We start from the raw sequence: 20968 nt of genomic DNA on the forward strand, positions 1-20968 counted from the left end.
CCGAAACACTCCAAAAAACAGCCATGACATGAGCATGGAAAACAACAACGCCTCCCCCGCATCGCGACACACCGCCGGCAGTGTTTGTAACAGGCCTCTCAACATCTCTTCTGTAATGGGCCGCCGCTGCCTTACCCGCGCGCCTGTCTCACGTGCCCAACCTTCCAACAGCCTCGTCAGCGCGTACCCCCACCACAACTTCCCCATGAAAGCCACCGCCGACAATTTTCCAGCGATCGACAGAACCTTGTCCATCAGGGCCAGGATGAAACACACTACCTGCTCCTCCCTCTGCCAACAGTCCCCTCGCCTTACCGCTCCAGATTGTCTGAATTCCGCCCACGCCTGTTCATACACCTTCCACGTGGACGCCGCCACCGACAACTTCACCAGCTGAAAGACCCTGCGTCTCCCATCGACCACATCTCTCTCGGCACCGGCATCTCCGTGGCTAGCCATGGAACCTCTGCCACTGTGAACGAGACAAAGCATCCACAATGTCATTGTCCACCCCAGGCACATGCCGGGCCTGAAATAAGATGTCATGCTCAAGGCATCGCAGCACGAACACTCTCATCAATTTGAGAACCTGCGGGTCTCGCGCCGACTGCCTGCTCATCACCTGTACCACGGACATGTTATCCACTCTCAAATCCTGCGCCAACACTGTCACTGCCACCACCAACGGAAACAATTCCAGAAATGCGATGCTGCGACCCCCCGCCTGCCACTGCGGCGGCCACTGCTCCGCGCACCAGCGACCTACTCAGTACAAACCGAAGCCTCCAACACCCGCCGCGTCGGAATACATCGTGACGTCCCACTCCCAGTCCTCCAGCGGCGCCATGGGCACCCCATTGAAGCGCTCCAGGAACGCAAGCCACATCCGCAAATCCTCCTTCGACCTCGCCGACAGCCTCACGTGGTGATGCGGCAATGTCAAACCCGACAAAGCCAGGCCTAAACGACGGCAGAACGTCCGCCCTGCTCGCACCACTCGACAAGCAAAATTTAAGTGCCCCAACAACACCTACACTTCCCGCACCGTCACCTTCCGCCGTTCCAACATGCCGCTTACCAACGCCACCATTGCCGCTTTCTTGTCGTCCGGTAGGCGTGCTTCCATGGCCGCTGAATCGAGCTCTATGCCTAAACATGACAGCACCAAGCTGGGACCGTGCGTCTTCTCTGGCGCGAGGGGAACTCCCAAGTAGCCCATTAGCTCCTGGAAATTGTGCAGCTACTGCTGACAATCCGGTGAACCGGGCCGTCCCACCAGAAAGAAATCATCCAAATAGTGCTTCACCGTCTCAGAGCCTGTGCGCCAGGAAAAAACCCACTGCAGGAAAGAGCTGAAACGCTCGAACAATGCGCAGGAGATCGAGCACCCCATCAGCAGTGCCTTGTCTACAAAAATGCTCCCTTCGAATTGGATTCCCAACAAGTGGTAATCTTCCGGGTGCACCGGGAGCAACCTGAATGCTGATTTGATGTCGCACTTCGCCATCAGAGCACTTGGCCCTACCTCTGCCACGATCTTCCATGCCACATCCACGACGAGTATGACACCGACGTAAGCTCCGCCGATATGAAGTCATTCACCGATGACCCCTCTGGCCACGACAAGTGCTGAATCAGCCTGAACTGCCCTGGCTCCTTCTTGGGCACCACCCCAATCTGGGACATGATCAGATTCGGCACCGGCGGCAAATCAAACGGGCCTGCCATCCGGCCCTCCCTCACCTCTTTGAACAATTTCTCTCGCACCCTCCCCTTCCGCGCGTTCACCGACTTCAAGTTGTCCGCCCAGCGCGCAATTCGCGGCCCCTCGTACCCCAACCGAAAACCTTCCCAAAAGCCCTGTCGCAAAACGGCCGCATCATCCGCCTGCCGGTATGCCGCCAGCAACGGCTCCAGTCTATCCAGCCTAACTGGCGTACGAGCCCTGCCCCCCCCTACCACCCCTCCCCTTCCCCCAGCCTGGTTGCCCGCCGCTGCCTGCTGGAATCCCGCCGCCGCATGCTGTTGTCCCGGGTGGCCTCCGACACCCCTGCAGCGCACCACCGGGTGTCTTCGCCCGCACTTGGAGCATTCGTGCCGGAAACGGCACACCTGCCGGCCACACGCCCCCTTGTTGAAGTCCCAACAAGCTCCGACTGCATTCTGTCCTGCACCTTCTCCATGACCCACCCCCCCCATGGGTGGGGCGGGCTGAAAAGGGGGGGCGACAAGAGCGGCAAACCGCTCGCCATATAAATGGTGCGGCCGAACTTCAACACCGCCCATCGTCTGCTGGTACAAATCCGAGTCCAGCTCCCCTCATTGTGCTTCCAGGTCCGACGCCATCCGTGCCCGAAACCCCTCGTCATAGAGTGACCAAGCGAATCCGCCGTACGTCACCTGAGCCCTCCGCACTACGTCCATGTACTTGAACAGAGCAACTGCCCTGTTCGGGTACTTCTCGCAATAAACGCTCGTGTAGACGAGGAAGGCCGCCGACCAATTGTCAATCGTCAGCGGTACTTTGGGACGCCTGGCCAGTTCCTGTTCCTCCTCCTTTGACCCCTCCTTAGATGTGAGCTCCCTGTGCAGGAGCTTCAGCATCTCCACGTACTCCCCCTTCCATATATTCTCCTTCATCGCCAGGGAAAGATGGGCCCCCAGTGGTTTTGCCACCCCTATATAGGGCAGCTTGCACACCTCACATTTCATGTTGACGTTCTTATATTAGAGGAACAAACACGGACCATATTATAGCTAATATGTAGTTCAGTAATTTAGTTTGCACAACATTTCCATGCAGTTAGCCTTAGACTACAGCGTGCACTCACTGCAGGGTCTCACCACAAGGTGAAGGCGGAGTAGAGCCTGAAGTGCCGTAATAAGGAAAGGTGACTGTTTATTTGGAATTATTCCTGCAAGATCCATGCATAGACAATTGAGGCAAAAAAATAATATTCTGCAATTGACATCCTAGTAAACATGATACTTTTCCACTGGATTTCCTAATTTCAACATTGTAAAATAAATAAATATATATATATATATATATTTTGACTGTGTTGGCTCTTTTAGACTCTGCCACATATCGCCATTGCATTTGGACACCCCAAAGGCAGCACTTACCTGGACAATGGATTCTGGGGCTTGTAGTTGCGATGGTCTGCAAGCAGTGTGCGAGGGGGTGTGGCGACCCTAGACCAATGGGACAGTGGCGGGGCAGTATTTAATTGTGAACCAGTCTACAGGATCATTTTGAAGCCATCTGAAGAAGGCCGTTTTTGGCCGAAATGCATTATGCCGATTCTGCTATTAAAAGTGTCTCCAACGCTACCCCCGCTGTGACCTCTGCTTCTTCAGTCATGGGAGTAGTTCCAGTATATATATATATATGTATATGTATATGCACTGAAAAAAACTGACGTTTTAGGGACCGTGTAAATAGGAATTGGATTTAAAAAACCTTAGAAATTCACTGAAAAAAAAACAGGTTTCAGGTACGTTATAGTTAGGCTGATATTTCACTCGGCCATCATAGTTAGCCATAATAGTTAGCTATAACTTGTGCCCCCGCAATGCACTGCTGTTGACGTCATATATTACATCACTCATGACATGGTCAGTGACATCACTGATGATATCATTGGTGACATCTCAAATGACATCACTGATGCCATAATCCAGTGACTGAGTGTTTCTAAAAATGTTAAGAATGTTTTGTATATACATGCCAAGGTTTATTGAAGAATGAGTGGGTGTATGAGTGTCTGAATGGATGATTTAGTGAGTGTGTGACTGACTGTAGTAAGTGAGTGATCAAACGTGTCTTAGTGAATGCCTGGGTGAATGACTAATCTGTGTGAATGTCTGTATCAGTCTGTCAGTTGGTGTGTAAGTGGCTGCATGGATTGGTGAGTAGCTACATGAGTGTCTATATGGGTTAATGATTGGTTGTCTGATTACCTCTATGGGTGCCAGAGTGTCTGTGTGGGTGGGTGGGTGTGTTGTGTGACTCCCTGCATGGATGCGTGAGCGGGTAATTGAATGGATGTATAGGTTCATGGGAGCATCTGTGAGGGGCTGTATTGGTGAGTGAGTGTGTGTATGGCTGTGTTGGTGAGTGAATGGATGTCTCAGTGGTATATGTGTGAGTAACTATATATGTGAAAGGCAGTATATGTGAGTGTTGGATTATATAGTGACTATATGTGAGAGTGAGTGATTGTGAGAGTGGCTGTATGTATGAGTGTGTGCTTGTGTCAGTGATTGTATAAGAGAGTAAGTATGTGTTAGTATCTGGATGAATAAGTGAGGTGGTGTGTATAACTGTGTAGGTGAGTAAATGGCAGTGTGATTCAGTCTTTGGGTGATGGACCAGGTGTGTGAGTATCTCTTTGGGTGAATGGCTTATGTAGTGTCTGTATGGGTGTATGAGTGCATTTATCAGTGGCTGTATTGATAAGTGACTGCATATATGAGTGACTGTATGGTTGAGTGAGTGGATGTGTGTAGACCTAAGAATCAGTGAGTGGGTATGTACTAACTGGTATTGGTGTGTCTATGGTTTTGTTTATGATAGTCTGTATTTTAGAGTAAGTGTATGAAAGGTTATATTAGGGTGTGAGAGGGTTCATCAGATAATAAGTGGATGATGTCATCAGTGATGTCATTTGAGATGTCCTTAGTGATGTCATCAGTGATGTCACTGACCATGTCATGAGTGATGTAATATGTGACGCCATCAGCAGTGCATTGCGGGGGTGCGAGTAATGGCCAAATTTCTCTGGTTTTGTACGAGTGAAATGTCAGCCTAACTATAATGTCCCTGAAACCTGTGGCTTTTTCAGAGAATTTCTAAGATTTTTTAAATGCTAATTCCTAACTATAACATCCCTAAAACCTCTGTTTTTAAATATTAATTACTAACTATAACTTCCCTGAAACCTTTGGTTTTTGCAGGGAATTTCTAAGGTTTTTTAATGCTAATTTCTAACTATGCCTGCATAAGTAGAACATGTCCAGAAAGAGGGAAGAAAGGCGCAGAAAGAAGAAAGAGAAGTGCAGAAAGAGGCAACAGAAGTCCTAAAAGAGGAAGAAAGGTAGAGAACAAAGCAGGAAAAGTGCAGAGAGAAGTAACAGAGGTGCAGAAAAAGGCCTACTTTGACTGTACCTTCCCACAGACCCATACAAAGTAACCCAATCACCAATCCTTCTCCCAAGATCTCTTAAACCTCACTTTTCTCTTCAAGGTTCACTATTCATCAACTGCTCAGAATGTTAGGCCTACCAAATGTAAAACAGCAATCCTAACCATATCACTGTTGTAAGTCTCACCAAGTTTGTGAAGGTATGCATGCGTGTGTCTCTGCTTTTACTTAGTGACATGTTACATAAAAATAAAAATACACATACTTGAATGCCTGTGTTTCAAACAGCATACTCTGTAAATCTGTGTACAAAAAGGTGTATGCATTTCTTTCTGCTCACAATACAGGGTTCATGGGTATTCAATAGTATATTTGAGGGGCTCTATAACACCGATATACATAAGCCATGTCTGCCTGTGTAACTGAATGACAAAGCAGAACTGAGAAGATTTGACCATACATAGGAGAAGTTACATGCTTTTTAAACTACCATCTTCAGATGCATAACACATATAAGAATACATGTAAAAGTAGACATGTATCTCAGTCCTGAGAGCATGCAGACCTTTGAACTTGACTGCTTGCAGTTCCCATTTAAGTACAGCAAGAGGTGGGAGAAGTACAGAAAGAGGCAAGAAAAGTGCAGAAAAATCAAGACATGTGCAGAAAGAGTTAGAAATGTGCAGAAAGAGGCAAGAGAATTGCAAACAGATGCAAGAGAAGTGCAGAAAGAGGCAACAGAAGTGCAGAAAGAGCCAAGAGAGGTGCAGAAAGAAGCTAGAGAGGTGCAGAAAGGGAGAAGAGTGGTGGGGAAAGAGGCAAGAGGGAAGCAGAAAGAAGCAAGAGAGGTGCAGAACGAAGCAAGAGGGGTGCAGAAAGAGGCAAGAGCAGTGCAGAAAGAAGCAACAGAGGTATAGAAAGAGGCAAAAAAAGTCCAGAAAGAGGCAAAAGAGTTGCAGAAACAGGCAAAAGAGGTGGCAAAAGAGGGAAGTGGGCTGCAGAAAGAAACAAAAGAGGTGCCGAAACAAGAAAGAGAAGTGCAAAAAGAATCAAAAGTGCAGAAAGAGGGAAGAGGGGTAGGGAAAGAGGCAAGTGGGATGAAGAAAAAACAAAAGTGCAAAGAAGGAACAGAGGTGCAGAAAGAGGCAGCAGGGGTGCAGAACGAGGGTAGAGGGGTACAGAAAGAGGCACAAGGGTTGCAGAAAGAAGCAAGAGATGTACAGAAAGAAGCAAGAGAAGTACAGAAAGAAGCAACAGATGAGCAGAAAGACGGATAAGGGGGTGGGGAAAGAGGGAAGAGGGCTAAAGAAAGAGGCAAGAGGGTGCAGAAAGAGGTAAAAGGGGTGCAGAAAGAAGCAAGAGAGGTATAGAAAGAAATAAAAGAAGTGCAGAAAGAGGCAAGAAGGGTGCAGAAAGAGGGAAGAGAGGTGTGAAAGAGGCATGAGGGTAACCCTGGGCGTAGTTCGCATAGTAGCGCTACTAGTAGCTACGCGAAGTGCACTTCGTGAGTTACGCGAACTGCGTAGTGCACTGTGCAAAATGCTGTTCGCACTGATTGCACGGTGCCGGATGCTTGTCCGCACTGTGCAATCAGTGCGAACCGCATCTTGCACAGTGCAAGCGGTCGTTTTCTGCCGCTCGAGTAGATTTCTACTCGAGCAGCATCTTTCTCAACTGGACTGGTAGTTTCTCATCGCGAGCGGTTACGAGCATACGTGACCACTCGCAATGAGAAACCTGACCTCCCCACGTTGAGAATCTCACCGGGAGTTTTATTTTCCACGTTTGCGATCAGGAACTTGATATTGCTGATCGCGAACGAGAAAAAAATCTCACCGGGATGTCATTTTGCTCGCTTGCAGTCGCCAACCTGATGTTGAGGACCGCGTGGAAGCAAAAACTGACTGTTACGCGTGTTTGCACTATGCTACGTGCAATTTGCATTGTGTGAAGTAGTGCAAACTTCGCAAACTACTTTGCCCAGGATTACATGAGGGGTACAGAAAGAAACAACAAAGGTGCAGAAAGAAGCAACAGAGGTGCAGAAAGAGGGCACAGGGGTGGAGAAAGAGACAAGAGAAGTACAGAAAGAAGCAATAGAGATGCAGGAAGGAGTAAGAGGGATGGATAAAGAGGCAAGAAGTGTGCAGAAAGAAGCGAGAGGTACAGAAATAAATTAAAGAAGTGCAGAAAGGAGGAATGGAGGTACTCAGAGAGGCAAGAGGGGTGTGGAAAGAACGAAGAGGGGTACATAAGAGGCACAAGGGGTACAGAAAGAAGCAAGAGAAGTGCAGAAATTAGCAACAGAGGTGCAGAAAGAGGGAAGAAGGGTGTAGAAAGAGGCAAGAGAAGTGTAGAAAGAAGATAGAGAGATGCAGAAAGGGGGAAGAGGGCTAGAGAAAGAGGCAAGAGGGAATCAGAAAGAAGCAAGGGAGGTATAGAAAGTAACATAAGAAGTGCAGAAAGAAGGAGCAGATGTGCAGAAAGAGGCAAGAAGGGTGCGGAAAGAGGGAAGAACGGTGCAGAAAGAGGCACAAGGGGTGCAGAAAGAAGCAAGAGAGGTACAGAAAGAAGCAAGAGAAGTGTAGAAAGAAACAACAGAGGTGCAGAAAGGAGGAAGAGGGGTGTAGAAAAAGGCAAGAGAAGTGTAGAAAGAAGTAACAGACATGCAGAAAGTGGGATGAGGGCTGGAGAAAGACGTAAGAGGGAAGCAGAAAGAAGCAAGAGAGGTGCAGAAAGAGGTAAGAGAAGTACAGAAAGAGGTAACAGAGGTGCTGAAAGAGGCTAGAGAAGTCCAGAAAGAGGCAAGAGAGTGCAAAAACAGGCAGGAGAAGTGAAGAAAGAGGGAACAGGGATGCAGAAAGAGGCAACAGAGATGCAGAAAGAGGGAAGAAAGGTGTAGCAAGGGGTACAGAAAGAAGCACGTGGTGTGCAGAAAGAGGCAAAACAACAATGGGAGAGGTAGGGAGAGTCAAGGAGGCTTCTCTCAGTCCCCGGTTCAATGTAAATAAACAAAAAGAGAGAGGCCAAATCAGTCTCAGGATTGCCACTTTATTGGAGCGAGATAGATAAGGATCACACACTCACTTAGGGTGAATAGGAAAGCCCTCACACACCGACCTGGTCAGTGTCATGCTTCATCATTGGGCCCCACCAAAGAGGCCGAGTGCCTCTTTGGTGTGCTACAACGCCAGAAAGACTGCGGAGCTGGTTATGTGAAGAAGGGCGTGTTGTGAGGGTGAGTGAAATTAAAAGTGTCTAGAAGAGTATCAAAATAAAATATTTTTAATAGATGATCCCTAAGACACGAAATTATAAGTATTATGTGTCTGAACTTAATTGCCAAGGTTTAGGAATGGTAAAATTCAGAGAAATACAATAAGTTAGTCAGTCAACATGTTTCTGCCATTTCAGAGGCGTAAATTTACCAAGGCATTCATCAGGACTATACCCCGACGGTCTGGACTCTCTAATCGTCCACCCTAACCAAGGGACGTGAAAGTGAAAAAAAGGGTGAAAAAAGTGCATAAAAAAGGGGAGAGCGAAGGCTCGATCCCCAAAAAACCTCCAAATTCAGGAGAGTTTCTGCACCTGTGGAGTGAAAGTACACATACAAACACAAACACAAACAGACAACAATTAATAAATGCCATTGCGTTTGGTTGTCGTGCTCCTTATCATGTGGCAAAATTCCACCATCCACACAACCCTATAGGGATGATATCGGTAACTCTGGGAAGTGGAGTGAAAAGGGTGTCTTAAAAACTCAATTATCTGGGGAGAAATCGTTAAAAACATACTCTATGTACTCCTTCTGAAGGGATCAATGGACCAAAGGGTCAGTGACCCCCTAGGATGGTAGTATCACACATAAATCTCACTTTAAAATGTGGCGCTACTTGCACCATGGGTCTCGGGAGGGGGGTTGGAGCGTGCCTGGCACATCCTGAAAATGAAAAGAGGTTAAGCCATTAGATCCCCGTTTCCGGACGGTACTTAGCTTAGTTTTTGTAACAGATCGGCGTTGTGTATGATCCAGGTACACTCACGCCCTTGACGCTCACAGCCCGCTAGACACCTAGGATCTCCCTCAGAACCGGACCCCGACGATGGAGAGCGGGGCCGGTAACTGAGTATTAGAGCAGGCGAGCAGCGCGTCGCGTTCTTCCTGGTGGGCGTGTCCAGCCAAAACGAGGCTTGGAACGCGCCCGCCCATTGCTGGAGACGAGGTTTGACACGCACCAGCCCTGAATAGGAGGGACGTTGCTTCACAGAACCAATAATCAGTAAACACTGAATCTGTAAAAATTAGGGAAGCGGATTATCAATCCATTTACCAGCGTCCAGATGACAGAAACGGGCGTCTACTCGAATTAGCAGATAGCGCCCTGGCTGTACACTTTAGTAGTAGTGGTAGTGTACTGAATTGTCAGCAGTATGAATAGTGGGAAACCTGAAGCTCTGTAAAGTATCAGCACGTGGCACAGATTCTTATTACAGATATGTGCTGAGGCAAAGGATATAATAAAGAAGGGGCACATAAAGGCATTTACTTAAAGGGAACCTTATCCTTATACAGAGCAGTGAATTATATTCTCATCTAGGTGCTCATGTTCAAGATAAAACAGAATTCCATGGGATGTCATCGTTAAGGCCGTTGGTATTCGTGCCCAGACGGTACACCCAGCGTTGCTCTTTTTCAAAGAGTCTGCTTGTGATATTAGTGGTCCCTTGGAGTGCTTCAATTACAGTCCACCTCATATCATTGGGTGTGTGATTACTGTCCAGAAAATGGCGACTCAGCTTAGCGGTTACTTTTTTGCACCTAATGTTGCTTCGGTGTTCGCATATGCGCTGTTTAACCCTGCGCGTGGTCATGCCAATATAGCGAAGCTGGCACGGGCAGGTAATCAGGTACACTACATTCGTAGAGTTACAGTTAGTATGTTCTTTCTGTACCCAGATTTTCCCTGGTTCCAATAATAAAGTTTTGGTAGCCTCTGTCAAGTGGCAGACAACACAGTCAGAACACGGGTAGTGCCCAGTGATTTTTGGTAGACCCCATGCTGCGGTTATTGATGGCACATTATTGGTAAGTTTCTCTTTTGGCCGAGTATGGACTAAGGCATCTTTCAAGCTTGGAGTTCTGGACTTTTTGGTTCCGTCCAGAGGTGTCAGGGACAACACCCGAAGACCCCGGAGTTCAACCTGTCTCGGTGCACAAACAAACAGAAACACGGGCTTCTCGATGGTGGCGTCAAAGACCATTGGTTTATTACTGCAGGGACACAGAAGTCACAGAAACTACACATGGGCAGTATCTAGGAGCCTGTTCAATTTGTACAAAGAGGGTTGTTCCTTATATACTGAATATTGGGCTTCAGGCAAATTTCTTTACATGTTAGCACATTCCAAAACCTTTGTGTCTTAAACAATAAATATTTGGCGTTGCACAGGAATCGTCAACAATATCTGATGTCAAAACATTACGAACGAGGGGTTCCCACTATTCCATCATAATCCCATGTCAACTTTCCATTCAAGACCCGGACCGCCTCATCGTAAATTTCGTTACCTCCCCCTAATAAAGGCCCAGAAGGAAAGTAGCAGAGCCAGGTGCAGAAGATAGAACAGTAGGATAAGAGATGTTTGTGGGTCGTAAATGGGCACGGTTACCGGCTTCGGCCGCCTAATCATGATCAGACCAACGAACACGAGAACCAGTATAGCAGGACTGGCCTCAGGCTGGGGAGGCAGCTCTTGCCGAGTCATGCTGCCACAGCGTTGCTGGCCTAAGGTGCACGTGTCACTAGCAAGGTGAATTGCCGGCTAAAGCCTACGTGTCCTTAAATGAAAAAGAGGTCATTGCGTGTCCATTGACTATGTGAGGGCAAGGAATACAAAATGGCTTCCTTATTCTAAGATGGATGCCACGGGTAGATCAAATATGTGTTCATAACGGGAGTGCTCTTGCTCGTAGCATAGCGAAAACACCAGGATATACTAAATGGATCATTTGCGGTTCACTGATACCAAAATTATGTATTTGCGACAATGTTACAAACACGGGTTCAAATCGTCACGGAACCTCAGACCCTCCTTTTGCCCTTACATAGGCAATTACTCAGTCTATGTCAGAATCTAACTCTATGCTCATTAGGTCAGTGACATGTTGTTGCATCATCATCCTGTCTCGTGCCTTTTCTCCTAATGCAGGTGGTTTTCTGAAACAGGTTGCAGCACAGAGACTACACAAAGCGGGACCACATTGGATAATAAGGCAGCACGAGAACAGAAATACTAGGATGACACCAATGACCATCAGAACCTTCCATCCCCACGCTGATACCAGAGTCCAAAACCACTCCATGAAGGACCAGTTTCCCTTGTCTACGTGTATAGAGTCGGAAATCTTGTGTAGCTTAGAGATCGCTTCATAGACGGTTGGAGCATTATTGGGAATAAAAACACAGCAGCTCGATTGGATCATTCTGCATACCCCACCTCGATCTGCAAGTATTACGTCTAGAACCATACGGTTCTGCAACGTCATGAGACGATCCGCCTGAAGCTCAGCTGTTAAGTTACTAAGGGCACCAGCAGTTTCTGTAATAGTAGATTCAACTACCCGTGTTAGTTGACGTAGATTTCTACTATTGGCCATAGGCCCCCAAAACGGAAGGAAACCTTTGAAGAAGTCTCCAGCTTCCTGACCAGCGGTATCTTCCTTGCTGAAGACACCCCTTGCTACTCTGGTCTTGTGATAATCAGAGGAAGCAGTGTATGTCGGAGGTAACAATCGAGCAATATAACATGAACCTGAGAAGTCAGCAGGCAGCCATGTATACGCTCTGTCTTGACAGATGAAGTAAGTACCCCTAGCAGTAAGGAAGGCAGGGGAGGAGTTAGACGGAAATACGTAAGTCTCAACGCACTCACTCCTCCCTAGCTGAGCTCTCAGATTCCTCCCATTTCCTTGTAAACAGACCTGACCTCGGTGAGGCACGACCCAAACTGAAGTGGAGCTTTTACGCTTGCTTTCTCCCAAACTAAGGCGATACTCGGTAGAGTTCCAACTCAAATACACCCGTAATTGATCTCTAGGGTAAGATGGAGTATTATTGACGTCTTTAATCATGTCAATAATTCCCTGGACTAAAGCTTTGTTGGCTGAGTTGTATTTAGTGGACCGTGGTGGACGCGGAGGATAGGTCTCAAGGGCATATGAAAAAATTGTCTGAAAGGCCTGAAATGATCCATTGTAGCTAAAAGGCAAGACTAGATAGGGAATGCCTTTATCCATAGTGTGAGGTATCAAGCCACACACCCAGCAGTCTGTAGTATTAACTACCAGTTGGTGTTGATGCAAGAGCTGTACAAATGTATTGTTAATAAATTCTGAGCGTCGAGCTTGTTCGTGTTCAGGAAACGAGTGAAAAGAATGCATAGAAGAAACCGTAGAAGTAGTAGGATCAAGGGGAGGTACTGTAGTTACCGGCATAAAAATCAAATGTACACCAAAGATGATTCCACCCACCAACATTATTAAAACAATTAAAAATGTAACTGCACATTGCATTAGAAAGCATTTGCTGTGAAGTATTCTGTACAGTCTATTTCTGCGCACATAAATTACATTCTTTCGTTGCGGCTCAGGAAGCTCCATCTTCTACAATCCGCTCGTGACCACTGATGATGTGTACGTAGATGAAAATGCCTCTATCAGCCCTGGGAGTTCCCAGAACTAACAGAAAGGTCGACCTTGTGTCTGACCCCCGCAGATTCAACTAGGCACACAGCCACGACCCTACGGCTACCCAGACGGCAAGGCAAAATTTTAAAACAACAAAAATAATAGTAAACTTCCTGGCTGAAGGCTATGTATAGAAAATTCAAATCTGAAAATAGGCAGTTTCCTGCTTTATTTGTCCATATTGCGAGGTCGCAAGTTGTATCTCAGTTTTGCAGGAGCTGTCTGATCTGGAAATAATATATTTTCAGCCGACGCTGCAATGTTCGCGTTTGCAGATGACAAATGTTCTTTTGGTGCAGATGGCAAGTGTTCAGGGTTCAAAAGAGCAGTTTCAGGAGGAGAGTCAGAGTTTGATGTATCAGTGATCAGTTCTGCATCACTGAAAGGTATGAACCTGGGGACTTGTTCTGTTTCAGAGGCACCGATTCCTTTCTTTACCCAGTTGTCGTAAGGAAGTGGCAGAGGCACACGTTTGACATGTGTCGTATGGATCCAGTTCTTCCGTCCGGCCACACGAATAGCAGTTCTCGTTGCCAATAAGACTTGGAAAGGGCCGATGAATCTGGGCTGAAGATGTTTTGCTCTTGCAAAATTTCTAATGACTACTTGATCCCCAGGTTTCAGCTGATGACCTGGACTCTCCGGTGGCTTTGGCAATGCATCGAAAACCTGTTGGTGAATAAGGCTCAATTTAGCAGTCAAGTCGAAAAGATAATCAATTAACATTGGGTATTCCAGCTGCTTAAATTCTTTCGGTCTAGGTACCCCCCAAACATTTGCAGGACGACCAAAAATTATTTCATATGGACTAAGCCCTACTCTAGAATGTACAGTTGCTCTTGTTGATAACAAAGCCAAAGGCAGTGCATCTGGCCAGGACAAATTGGTGGATGCTTGTATCTTAGCAAGTTTCAGTTTAAGGGTGCCATTGTAACCCTCAACTAAACCCGCGGACTGGGGGTGATTCGCACTATGAAACTTCTGTCTAATCCCTAGGCCGGCACACACACTCTGCATAACTTTCCCTACGAACTCACTTCCGTTATCTGACCATACAATCCGTGGCATTCCGAATCTGGGGAAGTATTCTTTAAGGAGGATTTTGGCAGTGGACAAAGCAGTATTGTCCTTTAGCGGGTATGCTTCGATCCATCTGGAGAAAGCACAAACTACCACCAGGACGTATTTCAGATTATTACAACGATCCATGTGAATGAAGTCTAGCTGGATCACTTCAAAGGGGCAGGAAGGAGGAGCGAAGTGACCTGCAGGTGTGGGGATTCCCTTGCCAGGATTATGCATCAAGCATACCATACAATTTCTCACCACTCTCTCTGCACACTTACTAATCCCATCATTCTTCCAAACTGGAGCCAACATCTTACAAATCCCTTTTGAACTGATGTGCGCTGTTCCATGTGCCATCGTTACTACTGCAAGCACATACGCATCAGGCAACATCCAACGCTGTTGTTCCGACAAGTCAATCCAACACCCACTCAAGTCCAATTTACCCGTGCTCTCTTTCCATGCACGCTTTTCCTCCTCAGTCGCCTCTTTCTGAATTTCTTTCACGCTTTCCACTGTGTCTTCACACATTCCAGACTCAGAAATCCATCTTGCAGACGTTGCAACATACATTCCACTCATCATATTTCTAGCTGTCTGTTTTGCAGTCTCATCAGCAAAAGCATTCCCACGACCAACATCATCCGTGATTGCTTTATGAGCACTGCATTTCACAATCGCAACTTCAGTCGGCAAGGTTAGAGATTCCAACAAGTCGTTAACTAGCTGGCCATGTTGAATCTTAGTCCCATGGGACGTAATGAAACCTCTCTCTTTCCACAAACGGCCAAAACTATGGGCCACGCCGAATGCGTACTGACTATCTGTGAACACATTCACTCTCTTTCCCTTAGCTAAAACGCACGCTCTTGTCAGCGCGATCAATTCTGCAGCCTGGGCAGAATTCTGACTCACTCTCGCAGTCTCCACAATCGTACTCAAAGTCGTTACTGCATAGGCAGCAGTCACATCACCATTCTCCAATTTGAAGCAAGACCCGTCAACATACAACGTGCCATCTGGATCTGACAATGGAGTATCTTTTAAATCAATTCGTCCTTTGGTTTCTTCCTCAGTTCTAAAACAACAGTCGTGTGGTTCGGAATCACTCGACTCTTGGCTAGTCGGCAACAATGTTGCTGGATTCAATACATTGCATCTTTTGATCTGAATATGACTCGCTAGCAATGTCAGTTCGTAACCTGATAATCTAGCACTGGTAAGGTGTTGCGTCTTGGTTCGATTCATGAGTGTATCCACAGCATGAGGAACCATAACCACTAGCATGTTGTTCATTACTAAACCAGCAGATTGCCGAATGGAGGCTGCAGCTGCGGCTGTAGCTCTCAAGCAACTAGGCAACGCTCTAGCTACCGGATCTAATGTTGATGAAAAATACGCACAAGGGCGTTGTTTATCACCAAATTTCTGTGTCAAAACACTCAACGCGCAACCTTCTCTCTCATGGACATAGAGCGTGAATGGTTTACTGTAATCGGGTGTACCCAATACAGGAGCTGAACACAGTGCATTTCGTAACTCAGAAAAACTCTCCTGACATTCGGCAGACCATGGCACTGGACTCGGAACATTTTTCCCAGTCAAAGCTACCAACGGTTTCGCCAAAAGAGAAAAATTTGGGATCCATTGCCTACAATATGAGGTAATACCTAAAAAGGCACGTACTTCTCTCTGCGTGCTAGGAACATTCATCTGTGTAATTGCTTTTATTCTCTCTGGGGTCAACTTCCTTCCCTCCTTTGACAAGAGATGACCTAGGTAGGTCACTTCTTGGCAACAGTATTGCATTTTTGAAGGTGACACCTTGTGATTCAAATTTGACAAATGATGCAATAAAGAGATTGTAGCTGTTTTGCAAGTTTCCTTGTCATCGGCAGCCACTAGAAGATCATCGACATATTGTATTAAAGCAGAACCAGGAGGAAGTACAAATGAGTCTAACTGGCTTTTTAATGCTTGACTGTAAATGGATGGGCTTTCACAATAACCTTGTGGAGCGCGTTTAAACCTGAAGCTTCGTCCTCCTAGAGAGAAACCGAAGATATCTCTGCTTTCCTCGGCTATCGGAATGCTGAAAAAGGCATTTTTCAAGTCGATAACCGAAAACCATGCCGCTGTGGCAGGAATTAACGTTAACAATGCAGTAATGTCCGGAACCACAGGAAACTGTGGAATCACAATTTTATTAACCTCTCTAAGATCAATTACAAATCTATATACTGGAGGTTTTGTTGGGTCAGTTCGTTTCAGAATGGGCAGTACAGGACTATTACAGACATTACCTCTAGTTTCTTCTATAACGCCTTTCTTGATCAGATCTTGTACTATCAGTAGGAGCGCACGCTCACCTTCAGTAGAAATTCTGTATTGTGGAATTCGTGGAAATTTTACATTCGCTTTCAAAGTTACTACATATGGTGGAATTTCTAAAAGACCTACATCATTAGGACCAGTTGCCCAAAGAGTATCAGGGAGTGAACGCAGCTCTGGTGGGAGTGCATCCATCGACAAGTACATTGGAGAGATGATTCTTTTACCCAACGTAAGCTGTACTCCTTCTGGAGAACAGTACAATGTCGCATATAGGCGTTTTAATAAGTCTAAACCAAGCAGATTTTCATTACAACCTGTCGTCAAAATCAGGGGTGCTTTCAATTGTCGAGGTCCAACAGAAATAGACAAAGGACCAGAAACAGGGTTGTGAACAGGGGCGCCTGAAAAACCTACTGAAACGTTTGTTGAGCCAGACAAAGGTGCGCCAGGGAGTTTCGCATGTATGATAGAACTTTTTGCTGCACCAGTATCCAACAGAAAGGGTTCGACTATACCTGATGTTGCTACTGCGACATAAGGCCCACTCTGATCTACTGGAACTGATACTACTCCCTCTCTTTGTCCATGGCTGTCCTAGTACTCCCTTGGCTGACCTTCCTCACTAGCTTCATAGTAATCTTCAACATGATATTGTTGAGACTTATTCTGTTGGGCAGATTGTCCATTTCGTTGGTCGAAATAATTAGAAGGGCGATCACTTGTCTGTGGAGGCATAGCACCTCTTCCTCGACCTCTAGAGTTCTGCATATAACCACCACGACCTCTTTGAGCTGCCGCAGCATTATTTTGTGCCCGTACCGGACACTCAGTCTTATAATGGCCTTCCATTTTGCAATAAGCACACTGATTCCATTGGTACTGTGGCCTCTGAGAATTATACTCCGTTCTTTGATATGACCCTTGCTGTGTATTGGTCTGATTGGTGCGAGGCGGATATGCTTGCTGTAAAAGAACTTTAGTTTTTAACTCTTTCGTCTTTTTATCTGATTTTTCTTTCTCCTCTTTGTCCCTATTTTCATAGTACTGGGCAGTAGCAAGTATTTGCGCAGTCGTAGAGACAGCCCACGCACTTTCAGAATTCTTTAATTTACCACTAAGTTCTGGCAACAGATTGTGCACAAATTTATCAACAAATAATCTCTGGCCTCCTTCTGTGCTCATATCCTGACCACTGTGATCCACAAAAGTCTCCTCGAATCTTGTGAAAAAGTCGGAGACGCTTTCGTCTTTCTTCTGTTTGCACGCGGACAATTTGTCCCAGTTAACGCGTAATGCTGGCATTAGGGTTTTCATTAAATCGATTATTCTACCAGGCAAATTAGCAATTAAGGGTTCAGGTTTAGAACCACCTATTTGTTGACCATCCGCTGCAATTATAGCTGCCCAATCACCACCTAGGGCAACTGGATGATTCTCTTTACGAATTTTAGCCCAAATTGGTTGCGGTACTACATTACCAAATAGCAGATCTATGTCAGCTAGATTTAATACACAAGCGTCAACTGTCTGAGCCAACTCTTTGTAATACCCTGCAGGATTTTTACGCGGATCTGGTAAGGCCTGTTTCACTGCTAATACTTCAGCTCGCTTCCATGGAATATGTATCCATACTCTCTGGAATTGGGCCGGAGCGGCTGCAATACCAAGGTTGACATTAGCTTGCACAGCTTCACGCCAAATTGGTGGAACCTCCCTCATTGGGTATTGACGATTTAGTTTCGTACTACGTTTCTCTGACTCCCTCGGAGAACGAAGGGATGGGTCAATCCTATAACTTAAAATCAGTTCCATCGCTTCTTTTATATTTTGTCCAACTATCATACCTGCAGCAAACTCTTTCTGAACATTAATTAATTCTTCTAGATTTGATTCAGGGTCATCCTCTTCCAATTCCTCACGTAGAAGGAAGCACATTTCATCAAACACATATCGTTGTGTTGGTTCGTTCCATTGCATAAATGTATCTAATACATCTTGTACATTATATCTTCCAACTTTCGAAATCCATCTAAGAGCAGTGGAATCTAATATCCCTCTTTCTTCAGTACTGGGAAGCTGACTACGTCTCTGCACAGAGTCAGAGGTAGGAGTCTTAATCAGAGTTTTATAGAAGGGAGATAGAATGTTAGAGACAGAATCAGTGATTCTTCGACGAACAGAAAGTGGAGTCATAATATTAGCAGAAGCAGTAAATAGAGTAGCAGTTGGAACAGATAGATTAGAAACAGTAGGAGTAGCGGGCAAAACAGCTTGTGAACTAGCAGGTGTGAGCGATACAGGCATAGGTAAAGAAGCCGGCAACCCTGAAAGAGGGGGTGCCGAAGGAACATTAATAGTGACCACAGGAGGTACAGGAACTTGATTCAGAGGAGCGGGAACACCAGGTTGTCCAGCAACCGGTACTTGAACATTCGGTATAGGTGGAGCCGTAGCACCCTGTGCATACGGTGGGGGTGATCGTAACAAGTAAGATAACAGGGGATCCTTTTCAGGGTCCTCTACTATCTTAGCTGTACTTGATGGCAAAGCAGGATAGCACTTGTCTATTGCTAAATTATGCTCTCTATTGGCCACCTCCATCGCTTTCTCAGACTCGTTGAGTTGCAGCTGCTTAGCAGACTGTTCTAAAGTCAACTCTTGTTCTTTCTGTTCTTTTTTCAACTTTTTAATTTCTCTCTGTTTAGATTCTTTTCGCCAATAACGGAAAGAATCAAACATTGCCGGCCGGGCTTTCTTCTTGAACAATTTCGTTTCTAAATTATCAAGAACTTGAGGTTCGAAACTACCATGTAGTGGCCAACTAAGGACACCATCTTTCTTAGTGTAGTGGATCCATACCTCGTTATAAGAGATAGGGCCCACACCAAATTTGCAATATAGATCATAAAGGGGAGTTCCAATCGGAGGAACCAAACACGAGTCCTCCAACTGGGAATCACTGTTGCAACTAAAACAAGACAACATACAATTTTTCCGACTTACCATTTTATAACCCGGAACACAAAACAGACGAAACACAAATTAAAGAAAGGTGCGCACTTGAACCAAGAACTTAGGCCTACCAGAACTGACAAACGTATCGATACCCGAACTGAACTGAATGATTATCGTAACCAGAATAACCAGCGACAATCTTATAAAACCGAACCAAACCAAAAACTAAAAGGATTATCCAAACAGGAGCAACCCTTACGAAGTAACCAACTATCAACCACTTAATACTTAACTGAGGCACTGAAGACGTCACCAAGGAGAAACCCGTCACGTCTCGCCGTACTAAGGACTGCACCTCGGGTCCAAGACAGGGCGACGGTCAATGCAACGAACCACTGCAGCCGTCTGAACGGGAACCCTCGTGGAAGAGAACGTCGGGCCACTTTTGCGATATGCCGGGATCGATGAAGTGGGGCGCCTCCCTCTGAAATCTTCACACGAAGCTTCTCGAACTCTTCAGGCTTTTGGACCGGTACCGAATGACGTCGCCCCACGTTGGGCGCCAATTGGAGTTCTGGACTTTTTGGTTCCGTCCAGAGGTGTCAGGGACAACACCCGAAGACCCCGGAGTTCAACCTGTCTCGGTGCACAAACAAACAGAAACACGGGCTTCTCGATGGTGGCGTCAAAGACCATTGGTTTATTACTGCAGGGACACAGAAGTCACAGAAACTACACATGGGCAGTATCTAGGAGCCTGTTCAATTTGTACAAAGAGGGTTGTTCCTTATATACTGAATATTGGGCTTCAGGCAAATTTCTTTACATGTTAGCACATTCCAAAACCTTTGTGTCTTAAACAATAAATATTTGGCGTTGCACAGGAATCGTCAACAATATCTGATGTCAAAACATTACGAACGAGGGGTTCCCACTATTCCATCATAATCCCATGTCAACTTTCCATTCAAGACCCGGACCGCCTCATCGTAAATTTCGTTACCTCCCCCTAATAAAGGCCCAGAAGGAAAGGAGCAGAGCCAGGTGCAGAAGATAGAACAGTAGGATAAGAGATGTTTGTGGGTCGTAAATGGGCACGGTTACCGGCTTCGGCCGCCTAATCATGATCAGACCAACGAACACGAGAACCAGTATAGCAGGACTGGCCTCAGGCTGGGGAGGCAGCTCTTGCCGAGTCATGCTGCCACAGCGTTGCTGGCCTAAGGTGCACGTGTCACTAGCAAGGTGAATTGCCGGCTAAAGCCTACGTGTCCTTAAATGAAAAAGAGGTCATTGCGTGTCCATTGACTATGTGAGGGCAAGGAATACAAAATGGCTTCCTTATTCTAAGATGGATGCCACGGGTAGATCAAATATGTGTTCATAACGGGAGTGCTCTTGCTCGTAGCATAGCGAAAACACCAGGATATACTAAATGGATCATTTGCGGTTCACTGATACCAAAATTATGTATTTGCGACAATGTTACAAACACGGGTTCAAATCGTCACGGAACCTCAAGCTTCGACCTTTTTTGAAAGAAAACAACGGTTTCTCCCAGTTTTCTTTGCAGGATGTGATAATATTCCAATGTTTGTTAATTGTCTTTTTCATTACATTGGACAGGCTATTGTATGTTGTCACACAAGTCAGTGGTATTAAATCCGGGTTTTTTACCTTCTCTTCCAAGAGTGCCTCTCTTGGTTGGTTT

This window comes from Lissotriton helveticus, chromosome 1_1, assembly GCF_964261635.1.
Source record: "Lissotriton helveticus chromosome 1_1, aLisHel1.1, whole genome shotgun sequence".
NCBI lineage: Eukaryota > Metazoa > Chordata > Amphibia > Caudata > Salamandridae > Lissotriton > Lissotriton helveticus.